The sequence below is a fragment of the Carettochelys insculpta genome, chromosome 3 (assembly GCF_033958435.1).
Source record: "Carettochelys insculpta isolate YL-2023 chromosome 3, ASM3395843v1, whole genome shotgun sequence".
Classification (NCBI taxonomy): Eukaryota; Metazoa; Chordata; order Testudines; family Carettochelyidae; genus Carettochelys; species Carettochelys insculpta.
Window position 1 is genome coordinate 173,443,847 of NC_134139.1, and position 27,535 is coordinate 173,471,381.

Here is a 27,535-nt window from a genome sequence, read left to right on the forward strand (position 1 = left end):
TAGGCATGGGCAGGGAATGGGCATCTGTGGAGGGCCCTTTAAGGGCACATCTCGCTGGGGCTCCCAGAAGGGATTGCCAGCTATGCGACCCTGTCTAACAGTGCTCCAGGGGGCCATTTTAGCAAGAGAGTGGCCAGGCAGTCTGTCCACTCTCTGACGACAGAGCAGATCAACAAAGCAACCTGCTTTGCTGTCTGGCCACTATCTGTTGATGGAGTTTTGTTGGAAGATAACGTCCGACGAAAACTTCTGTTGCCAGATCACTCTAACATAGACAGAACCTAACAGTAGGCTTGCTCCTTTACAACACTCTTACAAATATATAAGCTCTTGAGCAGGACAGACTATATGTTGTAGAAATTGGCATGCCAGACAGATGACCAGCACACAACATACTCCCCTGTCAAGGTTAATTTACAGAGCAGTGAAGAGCATCTGGGGTTCACAGGACCTTAGATCAACCAGGCACCAGCGTGACAGACAGACACTGCAGCTGCCAGCTCAACATGTGAAAAATGAAAATTCAATATTTTCAACTACAAAACACAGTTCTCTCTCTATTCAGCATGGCTCACATTCTAGTTTTCAGACAAGCCACTAGAGGGTGAGACAGTTACAAAATTGATAACTTTTAAGCAGGTTTCATTCTATCTAGCAGGGGCTATTAGTGTGTATGTTACCGTATACACAGAAGCTAGTGAACTGGAAGTGTTAAGAGGAGAATTCTTGGCAGATAGTACAACTTTGTTGATGCTTCATATTACACCGAGGACACTAGCATTATATGCTATTATGTAAGTGGAAGTATGAGCTTGATGGCCATACAACAATGAATTTTCTCAAATGTATCACAGTTGAAGATTTACTATAATTGCAGAGAAAGATCATCTCAGGGAACCGGTAATAGGCCAGTCTCCTCCAAGTTACTGATTCAAACATAGACCAGGTTGCTAATGATCAAATGTTGTTAACATCTGATGACTGTTCAATGGCCTACTGTAAGGAAAAGGATGTGGTAGTCTCAGTCTGGCTCTCAGTGAAGTGCTGTGCACACATCACTAAAGGCATCCCCCACAAATGGCACTGATTTGTACTGCTGTTGGCACAAACTTCCCCAGACAGGCCAGCAACAGTGTTCCCATTTCATACTGGAAACTCAGTTTTTTTAACTGACAAAAATTTCAGTCACATCCAATGCTTTGTTTCTACAAAAAGAAAAAGGTGCTGGAACTTAAGTCTGATGATTCCTCATAATAGTTAGGGTGTTCAATTTTAATGCCCTGGTCCGCGCACTGTTGTGGGACCAGCAGGGGGCTCCTGCTCTGGTCGCTGCGTGACTGGTGGGGATGCCTGCCACAGTCCCCACGCTGCTGCAGGATGGGCAGGGGTTCCTGCTCTGGTCCCCATACTGCTGCAGGACAGGCAGTCTCCTACTCTGGTCCCCCTGCTGCTGCAAGACTAGTGGTGAAAAATTTGTCTGGTGTTCTAATGGAAAAAGGGTGCCAGAATTCCATTCCATTGCATTCTGCCAGAAAAAGAGCCTTAGACACATCCAACTAAATTCTGATCCAGAAAAAGGGGCCACAGTTCCCATGGACGTCTTGGGAAGACTTTGTTGTTTACAGTGGGCCTAAACTGTGTCCTCTAAATCTCATTTCTTGTGTTGAAAATACTCAGATATTCCAGACAGAAAATAAATATTTCTAATCAATTTTGGATGAGTTCAACTCCTGCTTAAGGTAATACATGTTCCTATTCCAGTGTTTGCTGCCATAAAATTCAGGTTATACAAAAAGGCCACAGTCTGTGCTTTGTACAATACCCTGAGATCAATAAGCAGCTGCACCAGCATGAGAGGACTCCATGAGAGATTTTTGCATTGGACGGCAAAAATCCCTCCCAGGGTCAAGCAGCATGGAAGGGAAACGCATGATCAGTATCATCCCTCTGAAAACTGTCCCCGCTGAGGGTGAGTGATGGAAAGAACATGGCTCTGCCTCTTTCCATTCTCCCTTTTCTGGGAGTTCCTTGTACTTGTGGTAATGATAGCAGAGAAGTCCCTGTGTTCTCCTGAGTGAGAAAACTGAGGTTGATCCCTTGGCATTTTTTCCTTTCCCTCCCTTAGGGGCCATTCAGAAGCTTTAGGATTTAGATAGCCTAGTGGTTCCCAAACTGTGAGTCAGGAACCGATATCAATGGGGTTGTTAGACATGGTTTTATAGTTGATGAGGCCTGAGGTCAGAGCTGAAGCCCAAGTCCCACCACAGGCTTTCAGCCATGGGCAGCAGGGCTCAGGTGTCCTCTTCATTCCTCAGCAGAAGCTTTTGGCTCCCTTCCTCCACATGGTCCCACAGCAAAGGGGCTTGGACTTTGCAGGCCTCACCCTCTGGACTCAGGCTTTGGGGCTCCCACCTGAGGTAATATAGTAGTTTTTGTTATCAAAAGGGGTCACAATGTACTGAAGTTTGAGAATACCTGATTCTGGTGCATTGTAAAATATCATAAGGTCTGGGAAGTATTTTGTTAAATTATTTTGCCATTGTTATGGCCATTGAATTTACTGACTCATAGGCTGTTTCTACACATGCCACTTGTTCCGGAAGTGGCATGCTAATGAACAGCCCGGAAAATGCTCATGAGGTGCGTATGTAAATTTCTGGCAGTTCATTAGCATATGGTCAGGCTCTTCCAAACTCCAAAACAGCTGTTTAGAAGTGCAGGCCCCCCAGGGATCACTAGGAAGGAAATCCTCCTTCCGGAAGCCTCTTCTTCCTGAACATTTCCTGAAAGGAGATCCCCTGGGGCCAAGCTTCTACACAGCTATTTTGGAGTCTGGAAGAGCTTCTTTTGGACTCCAAATCAAGTGACCATATGCCAACAATGTGCCGGAAATTTACATCCCTGCCTCACTAGCATTTTCGGGGCTGTTCGTTAGCATGCCACTTCCAGAACAAGTGGCATGTGTAGAAACAGCCATTGTGAATCACTTTTTAAAATCTTTGTTTGAAAACAGTCAATATTCACATGGTGACCAGCAACCCACCCCTCAGCCAGGCACTCCAAGTCAGGGTACCCAAAGGGCAGTGTGGAAAATCTCATCGAGATGTTTTTCTTGCTCTGTTCATTCTGTACATAAACAGAGAATTTATAGCTGTGGTACTTCCCTTCTAGGATCTTTGACAGGTACTTACATTTGGAAACAACATTTTCAAAAAAATTGACAGAATTAATTAATTCTCATAATAAATTTTCCCCTTATGGAATATTCTGGCAGCTGTATAACTATTGTAAACTTAGCATAAAAACAGTTATTTACACTATTATAGATTGAATTATTTAAAAACATCACTTCAAGAGCTCTTAAATTGCATTTTATACTGCTTATGAAGGATATCTTTACTTCCTTGTTTCTTACAGCAGTTATTTTTATTTCAGTCTGTGCTTCATATTTATTCGTATATGTTTTCTTTGATTTACAAAAATAATATTTGAAAGGAAACAAAACATTTTGTGTCAATGCTATCAACAAGTCTGTGAGAACAAGGAAGTTGTATAACTGTAAAGATTAGGAGACAGGCTAATTTAAAGGGAGCAAGCTTTGAACGTGAGATTCTAAAATAATGGAACCAAGTGAAGTAACAACAAGTGAAGTAATGGTAAACTTTACTATTCCAAGATATACTTGCACTCAAAATTAAGATTAGAGAGGAGGTCCCCAAACTGGGGGTATATCCCCTAGGAGGCAAACAGGATGTTTTGGTGGACAGATGGGGGGCAGGCCAGCCCCACAGGAGAGCAAGCCCACCCTGTTCCCAGCCCAGCTCCAGACACAGCTCTATGCCTCATACTTCACCGCTATCCCAGCTTTGCCCTCATTCCTTCTTCTCCCCAAGCCAGCCTCCTGCATCCCCAGTTCAGCCCTCCAGCACTGCCTTCGGCCTGAGCTTCTCTGCTGAGCCAGCTATGGAGTAGGGATGTTAAAATGGATAAAAATTTTATCCTAGGTCACCTGGCTGCAGGTTCCCGCAGCTGACCCTGCTGTGCTTGTGCAGTCCCACCACAGCTGAGATCCCACTGCCCACCTGCCAGCCCTGCTGCTGCCAGAGTTAACTGTCAAGGGCCAGTTAACCGGTTAATATCCTATAATGCAGAAGGGCATGGACAGATTCCATTAGTGGCAAATGGGGGTGTGACAGGAAGAGATTGGGCACCACAGTTTTAGAAAGAATAATGCAGCTGGAAGACTAGAGCACTGAAGCGACATGCTGAAGGTGATGTGTTATATTTACTATCATGGATTATCATAAGGAATATAGTAGCAGTGACAGATTACAATCTTTACAGGAATAAGAAAGTTTCTTTCCTTGTCATTCTTTCCATTGGGGTGGTGGCGGAGCATTTCAGTTGTGAAATGGGAAACTCACTTTGATGCACACAGAAAACTAAATACAATACAGACACAAAAAGCAACATTTAAATTAGTCTCATCTAGTAGCTCCCTTTAAAACAACTGCTCAGAAGGTTAATAAATGCCAAAAGCCCAAGGTAAGTGACTGAGATTTCATTTTAAATATGCATATATGAACTCAACAGGTAGTACAACTAGAGGATGGAGATTTGCTTCTATGGGGCGGAGTGTGTATATATGGAACTCAATGATTCATTAGATCTTTTTCATGTCTAACTACTACAAATCTACTCTCTCATCAAATAATAAATACTTAGGGATACCTTTGAAACCCGACCTCTGCCTTGTGTGTTTGCAGAAATGCATAGAATCATAGAATACTAGAACTGGAAGGAACCATGAGAGGTCATCAAGTACAGTCCCCTGCACTCATGACAGGACCAAGTACTATCTAGACCATCCGGACAGGACAGGACCAAGTACTATCTAGACCATCCGGACAGGCCTTTGTCAAACCTGCTCTTAAAAATCACCAATGATGGAAAATTCCACCATCTTCCTAGACAATTTTTTCTAGTGATTATCCACCCTGACAGTTAGGACGCATTTCCTAATACTCAACCTAAACCTCCCTGCTGCAATCTATGTGACTGTGGCCACACTTGGCCAAAACTTCAAAATGGCCATGCTAATAGCCAAATCAAAGAATACTAATGAGGCGCTGTACTGAATATTCAGGGCCTCATTAGCACTCGTTCACTTCCAGACGCTTTTGAACGCACCCAGCTCGGCGCGGCTACACAGAGGTCCTTTTTGAAAGGACCCCACACATTTCAAAATCTCCTTATTCCTCTCAGCTGAGGGGAATAAGAGGATTTCAAAATGTGTGGGGTCCTTTCGAAAAGAACACCTGTGTAGCTGCGCCAAACCATGCATGTTCGAAAGTGGCACCTTTGAAGGGCCATGGCCGGCAATGTGTGAATGCTAATGAGGTGCTGAATATTCAATTCAGCGCCTCATTAGTATTCTCTGATTTGGCCATTAGCATGGCCATTTCGAAGTTTTGGCCAAGTGAGGCGACAGCCTGTGTGCTTACATGTGCATCTGTATATAGTGTGTGGAAAAATGTGCTGAAGATTCAACATGTTGAACCTATCTAATCTGGAATTCTCTCATCCAGTGAACTCCATAATCCAGCATAATTTTAGTTAGCCAAACAACCACTTTTCATGGGTGTGGCCAAGTTTCCCATAGTCCCCTAAAATTTGCTGGCAGCCACCAGTCCTGGCTCTCAATGTTCTGTGCTGTTATCTATCTGCAATTTACCCCAAATGCCTTCTAAGAGCCTAGTAAGCAATGGAAGTATTGGTAATGTTCTAGAAAATAATGACCTCCTGTCATTTGGCAAATTCTCTTGCCCGGCACCAGTCAGGTCCTGAGGTGCCGCACAAGAGAGGTTCAATGTGTATGTTGTTTTTCTGGCCACAGAAATATAGCTTTCACTTGCACAAAAGCATTAGACCAGGAGTAACTCACAGAGCTGAACAAAGAGCCCATGATGTCGCACGTTTTTGTTGCCTATGCATGTTATGTCTAAAAGATCTAAAACCTATTTCTCATTTAGGAGATGCCTTTTAACTAGGGCTGTTTCACATTACTGTAATTTCTTCTGTCCCTTCTTCTTAAATTAATCCCTCTAAGTCCCTCTGGCATGGGGTATACAGGCCCTCATTGCGACCTAGCAACCAACGCACCAATATAGCAACCAGCAGCCACCTTATATCAGCTTGGACAGGTGAAAGAGCTGAGAAACAAAGGGGCAGGTAGTTTGCAGAAGGAAAGTCCTGCCAGCAAGCTGATAGGGAGCTGCCAGGGGAAAGAAGACAAAGAAGAGATGACTGGATCTACAGGCTGGAGAATCCCATAACACAAAGAGAGGTAGGAAGGAGCTCAGGGCACAGACCAGACAGCCTGCCTGCCTGCCTGCCTGCCTGGTCAAAGGGCCCTGAAGTGGAACACAGTGGAATTGGTGGGCCTTGATTCCCTACTGATCCCTCAGACACTTACCATCCAAAGGAGCTTCTGGACCCAGTTGAGACCAGGATAGTTAACCCTGCTAAGTACAAAAGGAAACACATACTCCTATAGGACTGAGATTAATGCTCTTTATAGCCCAGAATGGGACTACCAAGGGACTCTGGCTAACAGAGCTGATTCACCTCCAGGCCAGACCATGCCATCTCCATGTGAAGGGGGGGTGGGGGCACCGTTGCATTAGCATGCCAGCTCACAGCCTCCATCAAATGTTCCCTTCTCATTTGTTCACAATTTGTGATGTTCCAAGTGGAGGACATGGCAGAGATAAAGCATATTATATTGCAATATCCATTCCAAAAATCTGCATCCAAAATGATAAAACAAAAGCCTAGCTTCTCAGATTCTAGACCCGATTAGTGAGCTTTGTCCTAGCGATTGTAACCCCCTTTGCCAGCTAGGGAGCTAGGGAGGGTATTAAAATACCTGTAAATATCTGTCTGTTTCACAGAGTCAGCATACCAGTTTCCTGGATAATGGTCGAAACCCAGAGTTACACAGTAGGGAATCCTGCCATAATAGAACTGTCCAGCATCACCAACTGATACTGCTGTCAGCAATAGTTCTCTGCAGGGGGAAGGGGAGTGCAATTAAAAAGGAGACACTGGGAGAACAAATATATGTGCATAAATAAATAAATGACAGCCAGAATCTGAACACTAGAATCAATCAAAGATACTGCATGCAGGATACCAATAGCAAGGGGAGAAAATGATGCACAAGTGTATTATTGTAAATCTGGATTACTAAACAGAATACAGAATATATCAAGATTACATCTTTTGTGAATGTACATATATTGTTTTACATTTATATAATATTTATCTAGCTCCTAATGTGTTGTGAGGATTAATTAGTTAATGTTTGTGAAGTGTTTGAAGATTAAGTGCACCATATAAATGCTAAATCTGTGTCTTTTCCTGGGCCATATCTTGCAGATACACTCAGGCAAAATGCTCAGTAGTTTCAATATGATTTTTGAAAGAATAAGGATGGCAGGTCTTTGACCTTTTTGTTTTTTTAAATTACTGAAGAAAGGGTTCCCCCCACCACCAACTGATGCTTGCAAAATGCAAAACATAAAGGGCTGGTTTAGATTCAGGCACCTATAGCAAAAGAGGGCCCACAGTCCAGTCACACATTTAAAGTGTTCCCTCACTGTAATATGTAGATTACCATGTCCCGGGTCTCAAGCAGAGGGATGGGTTAATAATAGAGCTGAGGGAATAACCAATCTTTCCATTTCCTGGCCATTCTTAAAACAATAACGGAAAAAAAAATCACATGAAACCAGTCAACTTGAATCTATATTCCCCCCACCATAGAGACATGTTGCACGGTATTTCATCCCAGTGAAGTCAGTAGTCACTGAGTAAAGTACAATCAAGGACCAGGTTCTGATACCTTATACACAGTTAATAACACCAAGTAGTAAAAAGTAATTCAACCAAGTTAAGAACATTGGAATACAGCTCAAAAGTGAGCAAAGGATGCAGCATTTTGCCGTAACTAAATATATAATAATCATAATAGCCCTCCATCTATAAGGCCTTCTTAATTCATCATGACAACGTGCGTTAAAAAATGCACTGAACAATCTCAGTACTAGCAAACATATGGGTTAGAAATCTGGAATTTTAATTATCTGAAGAACAGTTTCAACAAATTGAAGTACACAGCATTGGTCTACAAGTCTGCAGAGTGATGAAAATTAAAGAGATGGCACAAGTGTGAAAATACTTTAAGGGCTACTTTAAGTACTTAAAATTTCTCTTCTCTGCTTTCAACTTCAAGTTTCAATGAAGCATCATAAATATTTATTGTTTATAGTACACAGATTTTCCTCCAGTATATTGCAGCTTAGATATGTGTCTGGTTTTACTTGACAGCCTTGGGTCTGAGACCTGCTCTTGCAAATATGGGCATGCATTGCTGTGTACTTTGCCAAACTGGCTACTATCCATATATGGACTTACAAAGTAACTGAGCTTATGGTACATTTAGCTGTGAATGCTGCATATACACACATGAAAGCACTACCTAAAATGCTTACACATAAGCATAAATCGGCAGGTATATATAATTGGCTTGTGTACAATTACTTAGGGCTTGTGTACTGCAATGGCACAGCTTTGCCTCTTAGTACTTAGCAGACAATACCTACGCTGAGCTTCTCCCATCAGTGTAGGTTCTCCGTGTCTTCAAGAGCTAGTAGCTATGTTGAAGGGAAAAGTCCTCTCCTATCAATACAGAGCTATCTACATGGAGGGTGGAGGGGTAGGTTGGTATAACTCCATCACCTGATAGACAAAGTTATACCAACATAACTTTGTATCATAGAACAGATCTTATTAGATGGGTGTTCCCTGCTACATGAATTATGTTAAATCTTCTTATATATTCACATTGTAGGCTCCATTCTGATTACAAATTGGGCCTATTTTACTCCTTGCTGCATAAAGGGATCTATATCTTCAGCTGACTGAGCAAAGGCCTGTGCTCCCTGCCACAAATCTACTACTGTCTCCCAGGTACCGTGGTTTTCAGCAAACTGCGTATCTGTTTCCTTCAGCAATTGGGAGTCTCAGCTCCTAATCGGTTACATTACCCATAGTCACTCATAAGAAGACAAACTCTTTATCTAAACTTCAATTAAAAATCTGCAGCTGGACTCCGTAAGTTGACTTAGGATCATGGGATTCAGGCTGTGGGACTATTTAATTTTTGTGCAGATGTCCAGGCTTATTCAGGAGCCCAGGCTCTAGGACCTTGCAAGGTGGAAGGACCCTGAGCTCAGCATGAAGCCAAACCTGGAATGTCTACAGCACAGTTAAATAGCTGTGTAGCCCAAGCACTGCAAGCCCAAGTCATCTGGCATGGAATGCCTCCCAGTGTCCAACTGCAGTGTAGACATATCCAGAGAGGTTTGCGCCTCAAGATTTCTAACTCTCTGCTGCTGTCTCCATTCTTACAGGAGGTTTGCCCCAAAGAGCTACATGATCCATCTATTGTATTGTTTAATCCTGTCCTTTTATTTTAATCATCTTACTACAACCACTGGGGAGCTACACAACCAGAACACCGTTGATTTAATCAACGGGGGCTACACATATAAAATGCTCATATCAAAATGGGTTAATATGGAGTGAACACTGAGAACCCATGTTCAGCCTAAAAGGAAGAAGAGAAGAACACAGATTAGACCCTCCTTTAGGCATGGGGCTGAACTAGATGACCTTCTGAGGTCCCTTCCAGCCCTAGAATTCTATGATTCTATGAATAGGATTGACCAATAATTTTTGATGCTAGGGGTACTCCAAGATTTTGGTAAGTGGCCCACGGCCACACTTTTCTATGGAGTAGGTGCAAAGTCTGGGGTGGAGGTTTGGAGCAGAAGGTTACTAAGGGTAGGGGACTGGAGTGCAGGAAAGGATGTGGGTCTGAGAGGGAGTTTGGGTGAAGAGGGTGTTGTGACCTTGGGTAGGGTATTGGGGTGGAAGGTCCAGGAGAAGGTATAAGTGCAGGAGAGGATTCTGTTCTGAGGTAGGGGTGTAGGAGTGAGTGAAGGGTCTGGGAGGGAGTTGGGTTGTGGTGCCAGAGGTGGACTCTAGCCAGGAGGCACTTTTCTAAGCCGCTCCAGCCCACTGGCTGTTCCATGAAGCTACCTGGGGAGGTCTTTGTGCACTGCCCATGGCCCCAGCATAATCTCTCCACTCCCATTGGCTGGTTTCTGGCCAACAGGGAGCTGACAAATTGTGCTGAATTGCCTCCACTTAACAGCAAAATTACTCAGCTTGCATTGTCCAGTTTTGTTAGCTGCCTCTGAACCACCCCCAAACCCCAGCAAAATCTTTCAGCTCCTATTGTCTGGAAACCACTGCCTCCAGTAAAATCACTCAGATCCTATTGGCCAGAAACTGTCCAATAGGAGCTGAGAAATTTTGCTGGGGGCAGTGGCCGCATGTGAAACTGGCCAATGAGAGCTGAAAGATTTTGCTGGGGGTGCAAGCAGCACTAGAAACTTTCCCCCCCCTCTGCAGCCAGAGGGGCTGCCCAAGGTCCAGATTAAAAGTCTTGGTGGGATGGATCCTGCCTGCAGGCCATATCTTGCCACCCCTAGGTTAGAACAAATAAACACCAGGAAGTCGGCAAACAATAAGATGTTAAAAGGAAAATAAATGTTTAACTATCTCAAAAAATCAAAGCTAAAGGACCATACAGCTATGCCCACAGTAGATTCACCTAGCTCAAGCACCATTCAGATGACTAGTTAAAATGCTGGAGAGTGGAACTGGGCAAAAAGAAAAATGTTTTTCCTGTCTTGTAAGACTTACTTGGTTTCAAACTTTTTCCCCCATCTTGATCTGACACAAAAATGTGAAATCCTGAAAAAATTCACAAACTAATAATAAAAGGTATCAAATTGGTTAAAATATTTTGTTTCAATAATTTCTACACATTTACTTTAAATTTCATTTTTGTTAGCTTTATTTTGTCTTTATTCTTAGTATGAATTTACTAAAAAGTTCAGGTCAAAAAACAATTTTGGACTTAAAACCCAAAAGTTTAAAATGGATTGCTTTGGTAGTTTCAAGTATTTTTCAAGTCAGAAGATTCAAGCTAACCCTCTCTCACAAACAGCTTCAGCTAATTGGATGATCGATCTGATAGAAAAAAATATTCCATCAGACAATTCTCAAACAGTTCCAATGAAAAGTAACTGAGAGGTGGGAGCAGGACTGCACTTTTGGGGTGACTGGAAGCAGAGAAACAGATTCATTTCAGCGGAGGAGTAAAGGGACTTTGAAGTTGCCCAGGCACTTCGAAGTACTGGTGGGTTAGCTGCGGCTGTACGCGATCCAGCACTTCGAAGTTTAACACTTCAAAGTCGCCACAGAGGAGAATTAGCTTAATGAAGTGCAGCATATGAACCATAGCACTTCATTAATAATCTCCCGACACCCTACCTACCATACTCCCTTCAAAGCAGGGAGCTAGTGTAGACACAGCCCTATTCAATATTTTCTTGTTTGGGTATCCAAACAGCATATTAACACTCTTCGTTATGGTATCATACTGGAAGTCAAAGTTCAGCTGATTAGTCAGTTACTATGACCCCCAAGTCTTTTTTAAAGTCACTGATTCCCAAGATACAGTCTCATGTCATAATAACTATGGACTACTACAGTGGGAAGGAAACAGTTCAGGTTGAACCTCTCTAATCTTGCACTCTCATATCTGGCACTATCCATAATCTGGCATGATTTTAGTTAGCCAGATGACCACCTGTCATGGGTGTGGCCAAATGTCCTGTGGTCCCATAAACTTTCTTTACAGCCACCAGCCCTGGATCTCTGTATTCTGTGCTGCTATTTAGCTCTTATTTACCCTGAAAAGTCTTCTAAGAACCCAGTATGCAGTGGAAGTGTTGGTAAGGCTGCTAGACAATATTGACCTTCTGTGGTTTGGAAAAGTATCTCATTTGGCACTGGTCACATCCTGAGGGTGTCAGATTAGAGAAGTTCAACCTGTACAAGTAACTTCGAAAAGTCCTGATCTTTAGACGGAATGCCATGTCTGTCCATGAGGTCAAAGGGAAAACTAGCTTTTCAATCTGCTTTATATAAAATGAGCTGATAATAAGCCACCTGGTTTGCTGAAACAGAGTAATTCAGTTATTTGCATCTCTTTCCATACTTCTGGTAAGAGTGCACTTAATTATTTATGCATGACTATTTTTCTTTTTGTAAGATGGATATCTTTTGAGACCCATATTGCCCTGAAGTAGATTCCTAGTTTGATTTTGGTAAAAATTGGGAAAGATCAAATCCATGTACTTTTCTAGAAACTGAATGGCCATGCTAAAGAAACTTCCTCACCATCATTGGCAAGAAAATGCAATGAGAGAAATGGTTGGGAGACTTTCAAACATGTAGGCTTATTTCCTGTAAACAACTCATGCCTGTTCAAAGAAACCCATCATACAAAACATATTTCTACAGGAAAACTGTGGAGATCAGAGGACAATATGAATTTACAAAGTCACTTTGTGTTGGATTTTCCTTCATTCTATCCACCAAGTCTATGAATAAATTATTCCCATGACTGCTGGATCTCTGAAGATCTGCAGGGATGCTGGGCTTCGTAGCCAAGAAAATATCCCATCTCTATTTGAATTAGTGCCCTTTTCCTCCCACAGCGCTGATACCTTCCTCTCCCACCCTGGTCAGATAGGAAAATAATTCCAGCCCAGCAATTTGATCAGCTCCCAAGAGCTGTGATTGTGGACGACAGGTTATGTTTTTAAAGGGGAGCTTGACTGCAATAATATCAATGTTATTAATGGGTCACGGGGAAAATTACCATCTTAAAGAAACATGTAACAGTTTGTAATATGCAGTTTAAATCAAATTTTAATTAACACTCTTTCTTGGACGAGGGAATTCTAATGATGCAATTTTCTCATAAATTTATAAGAGTTTTCTGTAGACTGCATGAGCACAATTGTCCATCATTTTGAAGGTAACTTGAGACCAACTTGAATGGCTTTGAATTCCATTACAAAGTTGTAACTCAGACGACGCTGAAATGTCTGCTAATGTTTGCAATACTGCAAGCAAGCACTGGGTCCAGTTTTGAGCTAACTTGAGCAAAAAAACGTTTTCTATTTAAATTGTGAAATTTGCATTAATACATTGTTTCTAAATAAAAGCAGGTGAAACTCAAACCTCTCATCAAATTTGGTTCAGCCAAATAAAAAATTCAAAGTGAAACTCAAGAGATGATTAATATCTGAAAATCCTTGATTATCACAACTGATGGTATTGGGCAGTTGCTGGATATATACTCTTCCAATCATATGTTGGGATGTATATTAACTACAAAATATATTTTTCAAATCTCAGGCTTTTCTGCCAATACCATCACATAAAGTTGCAACAGCAAAAGGTTTACTAGATCTCCATCCCACTGCTAGAGCAAAGTTCTATCCTGTATTTCCCAATCATTTCACCAGCTTGGTTTTCACCAAGGTTTTAGCAATTCCACCTTTTCTGTAAGAAAATTATTTCTCAGTTTAATTGCAACAGACCTGTTGGCAGACATCTTCTGCTCCTAACTCTTCCTGAACTGTATAAAAGCTATGTTTCCGTTGCTTTCCAGTTTGAATCATGGGGTTTGAAAAGCTGCATGGACCAAAGTGCTGTGCTTTACTCTCCCATGTGCAGGAGTCGGCAACCTGCAGCTCTGGAATTTTTGTGGCTCACAACACTATAACTGGAAAGTAAAAAAAAATAACCCAATCCTGATTATTTTTGATAAAGGTGAATATCTAAAAGCCCCCCAATGAACAACTCATATCTAAATAGCAAACGATATGTGATCTTGAAATGTCAGATATCTCCCCCAAGCGACCTCCAGAGAGCGAGACTATTTGGGAGTGAACGTCAGGAAGACAGTGATACAGACACACACATGTAAAGTGTGAGGAAATAGAATATGCAGAAAGTCTGTGAATGTCCTGTAGTAAACATGTATCATGTTACAAATCATTGTATGCGCTGCTCTTAGAATGGGAGTTGCAAAAACTATGTTGCATCTGATGAAGCAGACCTTTGCCCATGAAAGCTTATGCTCTGAAGTATCTGTTAGTCTATAAGGTGCCATAGGACTGCTTGTTGTTTTTACAAAAGGTGTGGTTTCACATTATTTATTAAGGATCAGCTTGTATTCACATGAACGGTAGCTCTTGAATTATTGAGAAGTGACAGTTCAGTACTCTTGGTTGTGCACTGTTATTCGCAATGAGGCAATGCACGCAAGCTCCTAGTTATACTCCTTTGAGTAACCCAAAACAACTCCTCTCCCAACTTTGCTTTTACCTTTTTTACTGTTTTCTTTCATCATTATGTATTCAGGTGATAGAGAAACACCTCTTATTCCTACCAAGTAGGTTAATTCATCTGATTCTGCCTCACCACTTCCTGTAGTTGGAGATTCAGATATTAAGACCAGAAGGAACTATTATGATTTTCTACACCAGTGGTAGGCAAGGGGTGGTCCATAGGCCACATGCAGCCCATTGGGGTTCCATCTGTGGTACTTGAACCCCTTTTTGCCTTCTTCCCCCACAAACCTCTTGAGCACTGGGGCTCTGGAACCTCGAACTTCCTTCTCTTCCTGCTCCCTCCCAGAACTTTCAGAGCACCATGAATCTGTCTTTCCACTCGAGGCCAGAGCCCTGTACTTTGGTACTAGTCAGAGCTGAGCCCTTTGCTTTGGGAGCAGAATTAGTAGGAAACCAACTTCGGTTTTCACCAATGTGTTAGCAATTCAACCTTTTCTCAACTTCGATAAGCAGGAAAACGTAGAACTGTGACATGGACCCTTCAAGAAAGAGGGGAAACTTCTGGAATCCAGTCTGGAAAAGAACTGCTCTGAGTTAGGACTATGTACAAGCCTCTCACTTGGATGAGGGTGGAAGAGTAAGAAAGGTCTTAGGAGGGAAGCCACAACCAAGGGACCACAGCAGGTGTTGTTTTGGGAGTTCCATTCTTCAGGAGGCAGGAAGAGTCATGGGGAGACTCAGTCCAGAGAGACTCATTAAGCTAAAGACCAAAGAGGTGAGACATCTGCAGCACAGATACCCCTTAAGACTTCAGGATCTTGATATAGGAAGAACTTTCATAACCCAAGGGTACAGTACATCTAGAGGAGCACCTGGTCCTGCAAACTTGACGTAACAGGTGAGTTTTAGTTGTTATTAAGCTTGCACCAATTAGATTGCAAAAATATATATCAATATTTTCGTAAAAACTTTTGGGAAAATATGTGCATAAGCACACAGTGGTCACAATTAAAGAGTTCAGATTTTACCTGGGGTTATACAGCATTACTGTAATATTTGCAATATTATTTATACTTTATGGAACAAAGTGAATACTCTTGTAATGCTGTTTATACAGGAAACTGAAAAGACTGAGGGTAACTAATATAGTGTGTACACACACACCGCCCCCCCCTCATTATGTACATTTGTGATATGTGTGTGATTAAATTGGGAAGTCACTTGAAAATTAACTTATCACATGATTATGCAATCTTGGTGAAATTACTTAAAAATACATTCGGAGGAACTAAAGGCTACAGAAATGTTTCTTTGACAGACTAAGTTTTGTCACTACTTATATTTTTTGAACCTGAATTTCTCATTTTAGTCATGAGCATTCCAATATTTTAGTCCACCCTGATTATTTAATTAATCTATGAAGAGCTGGATCTGGTGTCTACTCAGCCACTACTGCCATTCAGCCAGACGAGGAATATTTACAGTTAGGCTGTCTGTTGTCTTCATGTTAAGGGTTTATTCCTTTCTTATTGATAAGAAGTCTGGATTTTGACTAAACTATGAAAGAGCTTGTTGAGTTCATGGCAGACTGAGGCAGCTGTTCTAGAAAGGTACTACTTCTTTCCCCACCTAATTGTGTGTGTGTGCCTGTATATATGGATCCTATATGGATGTATGCATGTGTGCTCTCCATACCTCTTTCACTGGATTTTTGTGTCAGTTAGCAGCCTAAGACTGTTAGGACAATTTTTTTAAAAATATCAGATCTCTCCTTTTCATCCTTTAGAAGAGTTTTTCAAAAGCAACCACTTCAATTTCAGTCCTCAAAGGACATTCATTTTTCCTTTTAATTGTTGTATGTGGGTGGCTGTGTTTGGTTCAGCTAAGAACAAAAATCTCTCTCTAGAATAATGTTTTTACACATTTGCAAGCGGCCATCCACGTTCATTCTCAGCTTAGAAACAGCTTTCACACACTTGACAGCAGCCCAGCTCTTGCCTGAAACAGAGAGACTTTTCTGTTGAACTCTGTGATCACAAAGCTTAAATGGAGTTCATCCCAGTTTGTATTTGGTAATGACTTAGGATCTAATTCCCTTCTGAAGGCAATGGTAACTCTGACAATTGTAGTTATATATTATAGCTGCATAGCTTCACCCTCAATACACCACACAACTCCATTGAGAAAAAAATAACATTTCTCCCAAAAACGGGAATGAATACTTGCCACAGCAAATACTTCTGTGCAGTAAATAAATATAAGGATAAAATTTAGTACTTCTGCAGTTTTACCTCCCAAGTGCGTAACAAAAGCAGATAACCATAATTAACCCCGTTTCAGTACTCACCTGAAGTATTAGCCTCATCTTACAGCTGAAGATAGCGCATTACAGAACAATTATATCCTCTGAAGTCAGGCAGCCAGCAAGAGCTTTAGGACAGCACACATTTTCCATAGCCCAATATGGTGCTAGGTTGCCATTTCTTTTTGAGTCTTTTAAATGTAAGGATGAGGAAATGCATTAGCCCCACTGTGTCATAATAAATATAACACGTGGAAGCTGTATACAAATTTTACTCACTAATCCAGAAATGCAGGCGGTTAGAAATAACTTTACAAATGGAATAATGAACAAGTACTGCCTTAATGGAACATCTGAATCTCCACATTGCAGTAAGTAAATAAATAAATAAATTTTGCAACAACAGAGATGAACCTATTTAACTGCTTCTAATACACCTCCATACATCACAGATACTGTGTAATAATCATAATGGGGGTCATGCATGTAAATGATGTATAAAGAAGACAGATAATTTTATACTTATTACATTGTTTCTGTTGTAAATTGCTATGCTTTTGCATTTGGGAGCTATATGGTGTATCTCATTTCTCCTGAAATACCAAGAGTTAGCAAAATGGCTGAAATAACTCTTTTAATAGGGTGCAAGTAAAACATATTGGCTATGTCAACACTAGCCCCCACCTTTCAAAAGGGGGAAGCTAATGAGATGCATTGGCAGATGCTAATGAGGCACCTCATTAGCAGAATGCCAGGCGTGGTGATTCAAAAGTGCTGCTTTCAAATCACGTGCTGCCATGTAGATGGGGGGCCTTTCGAAAGGACCCCCCAGTCTTCAAAAACCCCTTATTCCCAAAACCAAATAGGTTTAAAATCGCCGCAGCTGCCATTATGCTAATGAGATGCTGCATATTCATAGCAGTGCCTCATTAGCATCTGCCGAAATGTCTCACTAGCATCCCCCTTTCAAAAAATTGGGGCTAGTGTAGACATAGCCATTGTGACATATATATATATAGATGGGGCACTTGACCAACTTGGTGCCCTGGGGAGTCACACACCCACCTGCTGTTAATCTGAACAATGCTGCCTAGCTGGAGCAGTGAAATAAGAATTAAGAATTCAAATGTTAGATTTTGTTTGACCCCAGAAAATTTAAAATTTCCAAACCTGCAAGCCCTTTACATATGGAATTGAAATAGAGGCTAGGAAAGAAATCAGTGGTTCTTTATTCAGGGCAGATTCTATATTCTGTTTTCAGCCTGAGCGGTGTGCATCCATGTTTTAGTGAATATGGTCTTATGTGTTGGACCTTTAATGTCACTTAAAGGTCAATAGTTGGAATTGAATTCATCTAGCTATGAATGGTATGACAAGTCTGGGGAAACCTGGCTTTCTTTCATAAGGAATAAAGGAACTATAGGCCAACAAAAGCCCTGTAGACCAAACAAGCCTGCCTACTTTAGGTTTATCTCTGCACTGCTACCCTGATTTGTTCTATACAAGTTTCTCTGTTTCCTTTATACAGTCAACTCTTTCATATCCAGCAGCCCCAGGACCAGGAGGTTGCTGGATATTCAAATATTCTGGATAATAGAGGGGCATACTTAGCAATGCACGACACTAAAGAAAAACAAGATTAGATATTGAGAAACAAACAAAAATGTATGCAGAATACTTTATTTACCAACAACAGTAGTATGGTACACTGTAAACTTATACTGTATTTCCTGTATTAATTTGTATTTAATTTGTCTATACTGTACTTATGGAAAACATAATTAAAATTTACTTATGGTTAAAATGCCAGTTATTTGAAAGTTCTGGATAATAGAATGTCAGATGTGAAAGTGTTTAATGTGTACACACACACACACACACAGGCTGGGTCTACACTTGCCCCCAGCTTCGATGGGGGCATGTTAATCAGGGTGATGGCAGATTACTAAGGAAGTGCTGCGGTGAATAAGTACTAAGCTAATTCTCCCCCATGGCAACTTAGAATCATAGAATCATAGGGTTGGAAGGGCCCTCAGGAGGTCACCCAGTCCAGCCCCCTGCTTCAAGCAGGATCAACCCCCACTAAGTCATCCCAGCCAGGACCTTGTCAAACCTGGACTTAAAAACCTCAAGGGATGGAGAATCCACCACCTCTCTAGGCAACGCATTCCAATGCTTCACCACCCTCCTGGTGAAGTAGGCTTTTCCTAATATCTAACCTACACCCCTTCCTTGTCAACTTCAGACCATTACTCCTTGTTCTGCCATCTGACACCACTGAGAACAGTTTCTCACTCTCCTCTTTAGAGCTCCTCTTCAGGAAGTTGAAGGCTGCTATTAAATCACCCCAAGTCCCCTCTTCTGTAAACTAAATGAGCCCCAAATCCCTCAGCCTATCCTCATAAGTCTTGTGCTCCAGCCCCTTAATCATTTATGTTGCCCTCCACTGAACCTACTCCAATACCTCCACATCCTTTTTATACTGCGGGGACCCAAACCTGGACACAATATTCCAGATGTGGCCTCACCAGAGCCGAATAGAGGAGAACAACCACTTCTCTAGATCTGAACTTCAAAGTGCCAAACTTCAAAATTTTGGGGAGTAAAGGCATTTCAAAGTAGCACAGGCACTTTGAAGTGCCCGCAGCTACACACATGCCAGCACTTTGAAGTTCGACACTCCAAAGTTGCCGCAGAGGAGAAGTAGCCTAATGCCTATTCACTGAAGCACTTCATTAGTAATCTCCCATCGCCCTGATTAACACTCCCCCTTCGAAGTTGGGGGCAAGTGTAGACAAGCCCAGAGAGAGACCTAGTGAACTCTTACATCACAAATACACATTACTTAAATATTTTGCTCTTAATTACTCTATTTCAGTGTTCCCAACATACTTCGGATCAAGAAAAGGTTTGTCCAGGTTTAAAAACCCACAAAGAGACCATTTCACAGACTACAAAAACAAGAACACTGGTTTAGCTTCACTGCTTTCAGTGGGGGGGAGAATTTGTTTACTGATGCCGCAGAAGCAAGGGTGGGGGAGTTTAATAATTAAAGAAACATTCTGCTCTCACTTGCAATGTGTGTAACCTCATGTAAGTCAGTGGGGTTAAACAGAGTTTTAAATCAGGGGAAAAATCATCCCAAAGAACACTAGGAAGCAAAGACTGTAATCAACATCTGTTTAACATAGCTTCAAAACTCACTTATTTCATGAAACCGATCAGTGTTAATTCAACACTCAAATGTAGTTGTTTAAATTTAGAAGCAATGTTGAAAGGAAAAGAAGAATGCTGTACTGCTTGGTGACAAATCCGTCTTTTGGTAGCCAATACTTTGCTTGTCTGGAATGTTTTTTTTTTTCTCTCCCAGACTGCAAGTGCTTTGGTTCTGTCTGGCTCTGTGCTTTCTATCAAAGCAGCAAAGCTACTTTAGATTGGGGTGTCAAACGTATGGTCATGGGCTGGACCTAGCCCTCAGAACCCTTTCCTCCAGCTCACATCTTCCTCTAAAATTTACAAAAGGATGTAGGCCTCAGCTGCTCACCTGGTTCACCTCAAAAGGCCTTATAATTCTACCTTAGAGTGCAAGAGAAAGAAATAAGTGTGAATATCACCCCAGGGCCATTTGGGGGCTGAAGCATAGGGCAATCTCTCTGTGCCCCAACTGTAGGGCCCATGACACCATCCCCACAACCATGCCAAAGACGTAGCCCCTTCTTCAGCCCTGCTCACTCCCTCCCCAGAGCAATGCTGCCCCAGGTATCGCCTACCACCACTCATCTCATGTGTGATGGGAGCTGGAGCAGTGCTCCACTGTGCTGCTTTCCCAGCCTGCTTCTGCGTCCCCCTTCCCCATGGCAGCAGGAAGTGGAGTGCCTTGCTTCCAGGGTGCTCCACCTCCCATCCCTATGGAGAAGCTGGGCACAGAGGGCATGGAGAGTGGCACAGGGCTGAGCAGTCTGCCAAGCTTCCACTGCCCGTGTGTTGAGTGGGAGGGGACAGTGATCCCAGCTACCTCTGTCAAGCCTGGCACTCAGCCCTTCTGTCCCTCTCATCCATTGGACAGTTAGGCAGCCACCATGGGGCCCTCAAAAGCATGGGGATCTGGGTCAGCTGCTCCACCTTGTCCTATGGACAGGAGGCTCTGTATCAAGTGGAGAAATGTGTGCATTAGTGTGTATTGGAAACGAGAGAGTGGTGATAGAGGAATACACTCATCCATCTCTATCTGAACACAATTGGTTCCCAAATTTCTGCTCATAGGTGAAAACTCATAAGAGTGACACTAGATTCCCATTAAAATACATGTAAAAGTCTCCAATTCATTCCAAAGGCTTGTAACTTGACATAAACCAGTTGAATTTAGATACTTTTCTGACGTATTTAAATAGTTTTGCACCAGAGATGGAACATAGTATATGTATGTAGAGCAGGGATATCCAGCCTATGGGTTGGGTCCCATTACATTTGTTAAAGATCACCAGCTGGACAGTTCCCAGCTGCATGTGGCTGTTAAAGGAGCCATTTGCAATTTCTTAACACTGCTACCTCAGGCAGACATCTGTCAATAGCGATAGCTGCCATCTCCAGCAGTTATCTCTGTTACTACGGATAGCAATTACCTCATGATTAGGTGCTGAAACCTTAACACTGAAGTTAACTGCTGGGAGCAAGAGGGCTGGAGGAGCCACCCAGCCTAGCAGCCCTGGTGAAGAGGCTGCCAGAGGAGGAGAAGTGTCTAAGGCTGAGGCTGTTGAGGGATGCAGGGTGGGGGTCCAAGACTGGGGGAAGTTTGGGGCTGCAGGGAGAGCCTAATGCTGGGGGCGGTTTGGGGCTGCAGGGGGCGTGTGAACCTGGGGGGCAGTTTGGGGCTGCTGGGGAGCATCTAAGGCTGGAGGAGGTTTGGGGCTGCTGGGCGGGTTTAAGGCTGGAGGCAGTTTGGGACCGTGGGAGGGCAGTTAAAACCTGGCTGAGGGAGAGGTCCGTGGGGCAGGTGGGGGGGGGTCTAATACAGTAAACCCTGGAGTTACCCAGGGGTTGTTCCTGCAACCCCTGCATAACTTGCATTTTCCTGCAAGGGGAGTGAAGCCAGGAACCACCAGGGCTGGTCAGTTTCCTGGCTCCCAGAGTGGCAGGAGCTGGGAACCAGGGGCAGGCTGGCTCATGGCTGGCCAGTTTCACATCCCTACCATTGCAGGGGAGGGAACGAGGCTAAGAGCCTTCTTCCTCTTTTCCCCAGCCAAAGGACTGTCAGACAGCTGCATATCTGAGGGAAGGGATGGTGAAGGCTCCAGCTGTGGGTGTCCCCGCCCCCAGCCAGGGACCCCATGGCTGCAGCTGAGCCAGTCACAGGGCTGTGGGTCGACCCACCCTGGCCAAGGACACCGCTCATATAAGCAGGGGAAGTTCACTCATATAGTGAATAAAGGTAGGTATATACGTTCCTCGTATTAGCTTATACTTATACTTAATTAGCTTATATTACTTATAAGTAAACTACTCATTACATGAAGGATGAGTGTATACACTTTGCTAGCCTGAGGAATTTTTCACTTCCAGCCCGTGGACTCTCTGTGTGAATGGGTATTGGGCTCTCACAGAATGAATTTGACAATCCTGCTTAAGATGATGTGTTAATGAACAATTATGGAATCTGTACTTTTCCATTATAGTTCACTACTCTGTTACTGGCAGAAGTCCCCTGTCAGAGTGAGAAACAAATATGTTCTTTTTAAAATTTAACAATGAATACAAGAAATAGACTGCAGGTGGAGAAACATCACAAAGAGATTAGAAAGTAGGAATGAAGATGCCTCTTCTTCTCTCAGTTTTTTCCATAATTTTCCCAGCCAGAGAGAGATCTTTGCAGATAATTCTAAAAATTAATCATAAAGTCAACACATTTCTGATTATCCTGGTCACAATTTTTGTACAAGAAGATGATAATTTTCTAAAACTACTCAGTTATTGTAATTTTATGAAGAATAAGTTCTGCAAATAATGCTCTGTCTGAAGGCTCTTCACAAAGATACCGAGGAACTGAACACTCTTCATTTTGGATCTAAGAACTTCAGTGTCTTTAAGACATTTTCTTTTTGATTAGTGAATGGTTAACTATCTAAACCGCCAAGAGACATGACCCATTTTCAGATATTCAGTGTTCTTCTGTATTACTAGAGAATCTACATCCTGGGCCTGTTTCTTATTTTCAAAAATAAATTTGGTTTCCTCCACAACTACTGTTTGTTAATAAAGAAAAACTCCATTCATTTATTTTTGTAAAAACTAACTGAAAATTTTATTCAAGGTTATATTCTGGTCTTACTTATGCTGATATAAGTACAGAATAACTGCCTGGACTTCACTTGAACTATCCTGGACTTACAAGAGTTTACATCTGTGAATAAAAGTGAGATCATTAATAACCTTGTTGGGCTCAATTACTAGTAATATATATATTTTTAAAAGGAATAGCTATGACATAGTGTTTTTGTGGGTGCAAAGGGCACCAGAAATGATATTATGTATTACTGTATGTTAGTTGTGCATGTGGTGATTCCATATTTGGGACTTCTGTAAAATAGGGTATGTAGCTCAGAACTTGCCTGCTCATTCTCCTGGGACCAAATCCTCTCTTATATATGATTTAATACAAATATTTACAAGATCATGGTGGAATCCTTTGTAAAACCAGGCCTGCATTCTGGTTTGTAAGGAGCTAATGTCATTCACTTTCAAATCTTCTGGAGATTGAAGGAAATGTATCTGCCCACCTTACAAAGAGATCTGATGTAGACAGAAAATGGGGCTTTCAGAGTGGCTGGACTGTGGCACAGCAAAGCCTCCCTTTCCATCTCCCACTCACAGGAGATGCGGGTCTTCCACACTGAACCCCAAACGACACTGGTGGAAGTGCATTTCACATGCCATATTTATCAGCTACCAAGTCTCACCATGAAGGAGCAAAACGTAGCCCAAAGTATTTCAGATGCAAGTTATTTCATTCTTCCACATACCTGGCAAATTTCAGTGCTTGGATCATGGCAGAGTTTGTAACATTCCCCTTACCTGGCTACTCTTCTCTTTCCCCTGTACAACAAGAGCCAGGGATTACAGATAGAGGTGTCATTCCTCAGCTGTGTGGTTTCCCAGGAATTCTGTGCTATCACGTGTGGACGTAATATATGATAACTACCAGGTTATTTTCATAATTTGTGAACCATTTGGGCATCTTGCTGTGGCATTAATAATTTCAGAATCTGGTTCTTTTCTCTACCCTTCCGTCTGACAAAATCAGGACAGGTCTACTACTCCTAAAGAAAGACATTACACGTACAGATTGCAATGCCTTAAGTTAGTGTTAGTCTTCAAATACAGGATCTACGGCTGAAACAGCAGCTACAAATTGTTTTTTGAACAAAAACTACAATACAGAATATTTGCCAGTATTTCTTCTGACGTATTTGTGACCTTAAAAGTCACAATCAAAATCTAAATGTACTGCAGCACTGTGCATGTAAGATGTCAGTATTCTGTAGTATGTGTATTGATTTACTGTGAAACTGATGTCATATCACAAACTTATCATTGTGATTTTGCATGCCTTAGTGGACCATCCTGAAAATATTCAGTGCAGCTGTAGTCATGTCACTCCTAGGATATCAGAGAGCCAAGGTTTTAGTGGACTAACTTCTGCTAGTGAAAAAGCAGTCTTGTAGCACTTTAAAGACTAACATGAAATCTCACCACCTAACAAATCATTTTGTTAGTCTTTAAAGTGCTACAAGACTGCCTTTTTTTGTTGTTGTTGTTTTTTGTGAAGATACAGATGAACATGGCCACCTCTCTGTGGCTATTTGGCCAATAAGAGAGACAAGCTTGCAAGTTCTGTGTGGCTTGAGTGACTCTCTCTCTCCTCCGACAGAAGTTCATGTAATAAAGGTATTGCGCTTCATCTGGAAAGTGCCATGTCATTCTTTACAACAAAAGAACATGTATCAATTAGAGCTCACAAAAGAGGCATAAATGAGGAATAATTTTAGTTCATATCAATAATCATACCCTGGAATAATTTACTGCATGAGGAATATTGTTCATATTACATCTGTCACACGTGAAAAGCTACAGATATGGATGGTAGATGATCACGCAAATGTTCTATTGCTCACAATCATTCAGGGAGCATCACAAATCCACACAGCGTCCCTGAATGTTAGATTTTATGTTTAAATCTCTGAATTGGCTGAAAAATGTACAAAAATCGTGAATGGGCAGAGAGCTTCCTGCTTTCTGTACATCTGACAAGGCTGTTGTGCATTGTTTATTCCAGCAAATATATGAGACAACTTTCACTTATGAAAGGTGGCACAGCTCTCTTTGTTTGCAACAGGAACTTGTGAATAATTGATGTAAAGGGCTGAAATCTGCCAATTTGGGGACATTACGTGCTTTTCCTGGCATCATCTATTACTGGCATATTAGATTGCTATCATTGTCCTAATGTGCCTTTGGGAGCACAAGAGTATCCCCAGGATGCTACCTTTTTGAGTGCAGACTGCAGCCAGCATCTCAAATGCAGAGGCTTTTCCATCTTCAGGGGCTATGCACACGTGGCACTCATTTCAGAATGGAATCCCTTTATGCAAAATAAATCTTCCTGTTGGTATAATGTGGCAAAAGCCCCAACTTCTGCCTAACTATTCAAAATATATGGTCTAATTTAGTAGTGTCCAAAATAAAATTTAACAAATCGCTGAAGCTTCCCCCACCCCTCAGCTAGGTCACTGCCCCACAAGCCAGGCTCCCTAAACCCCCGGCCAGGCACACTCCCCACCCACTCAAACTGCTGGTAACTCAACAAAGCCACTGCTGGAGTTGCACCACATGAGCTGCCTCACTGCCCCGAGCCGTGCCCCACAAGCTGCCCCACTGCCCCAAGCTGCACCACAATGCACAAGCTGCCCTGATGCCCCAAGATGCACTGAGCAAGCTGCCCTGAGCTGTTCCACCTGCGCGGCCCTGTCCTGAGCTGTTCTGCAGCCCCAAGCAACCTGCAGAAAGAGCCTCCTCCACCGCTGCTGCCACATGCTTATCCCACCAAGCGATGCAGCGTGTGAGCAGAGAGGCAGAGAGCATACCATGCGTGCAGCTCTGCTGAGCCACTTGCCACACCATGGTGTCCATCTCACCACAGCCATGTCTCACGGCTACACGCGTCGGGCGCTATTTCGAAGTTAACTTCGACGTTAGGCAGCGAGACGTCGAAGTCGCTAACCCCATGAGGGGATAGGAATAGCGCCCTACTTCGACGTTGAACGTCGAAGTAGGGACCGTGTAGTCGTTGCGCGTCCCGCAACTTCGAAATAGCGGGGTCCGCCATGGCGGCCATCAGCTGAGGGGTTGAGAGACGCTCTCTCTCCAGCTCCTGCGGGGCTCTGTGGTCACCGTGGGCAGCAGCCCTTAGCCCAAGGCTTCTGGCTGCTGCTGCGGCAGCTGGGGATCCATGCTGCAGGCACAGGGTCTGCAACCAGTTGTCGGCTCTGTGGATCTTGTGTTGTTTAGTGCAACTGTGTCTGGGAAGGGCCCTTTTAGGGAGCGGCTTGCTGTTGAGTCCGCCCTTTGACCCTGTCTGCAGCTGTGCCTGGCACCCTTATTTCGATGTGTGCTACTTTGGTGTGTAGACATTCCCTCGCAGTGCCTATTTCGATGTGGTGCTGCGCAACGTCGAAGTTGAACATCGACATTGCCAGCCCTGGAGGACGTGTAGACGTTATTCATCGAAATAGCCTATTTCGATGTTGCTACATCGAAATAAGCTATTTCGATGTAGGCTTCACGTGTAGACGTAGCCCACATGTGGCAAATGGACAGCGTATTGGACACTGCAGCTCTAATTAGATATAAGTTGTAAATCTCAAAGAATCAGAGAGGGGCTTTATCAGCTTAGCTCCTTCCCGCACTGAGTGCACTTCTGTGGTTTCATTACTTTTTATTTCTCTTGCAAGGAACATACAGCCGTTTTTCCCTCTATAAGTATAGCATTACCACCTATATTTTATAGACTAACAGAAAAGTTTTGAGCATGAGCTTTCGTGAGCACAGACTCACTTCGTCAGATGAAGTGAGTCTGTGCTCATGAAAGCTCATGCTCAAAACTTTTCTGTTAGTCTATAAGGTGCCACAGGACCTTTCATTGCTGTTACAGATCCAGACTAACATGGCTACCCCTCCGATACTTGACACCTATATTTTATTATCGAATAAATCCACCAAGAGTGAATTTAAATATACTGTAAAGGGTCAAGAATTCTCCATCACTGGCAGTTTTTAAATCAAAATTGTATTGTTTTTCTAAACGATACATTCTAGGAATTAATTTGAGCCATCTTACACAAACGGTCAAACTGGATGACCACAATGGTTCCTTTAGGTCGTGGAATCTGTGCATTAGAGCTGCCTTGTAAACCCTGATTTATGGCAATAGGAGAAGAAAGGAAGAAGCAACAAATGGGCTCAGGTCATGCAGGCAGAGAAACGACCAGATACATATGCATTCTCTATATTATAAAGAATCTGGACTGGATCCTGTGGCCAGCAAAGATTCCCCTGTACAGTGGTCCGAGACAGAGAGCCATGCTGAGCTATTAATGGGCACGAAGTAGAGACAGTAGTCACTGCATCTTTCTGCAGAGTACAGCATGTTCTTGTTGTTAGAGGCTGCTTTCTCCCAGCATGGCATAATAAGTACTGTGGGATTGTGAGTGAAATCTGGATGAGCAGAGCTCTGGTTGCCCAGAGTTCCTCCCACCTCACTGCTGCAAAGGGCGCAAAAGGCAGTTGGTGGGAAGAAGCAGGCTTGATCACCAATGATGGTGTCTCCTACTAT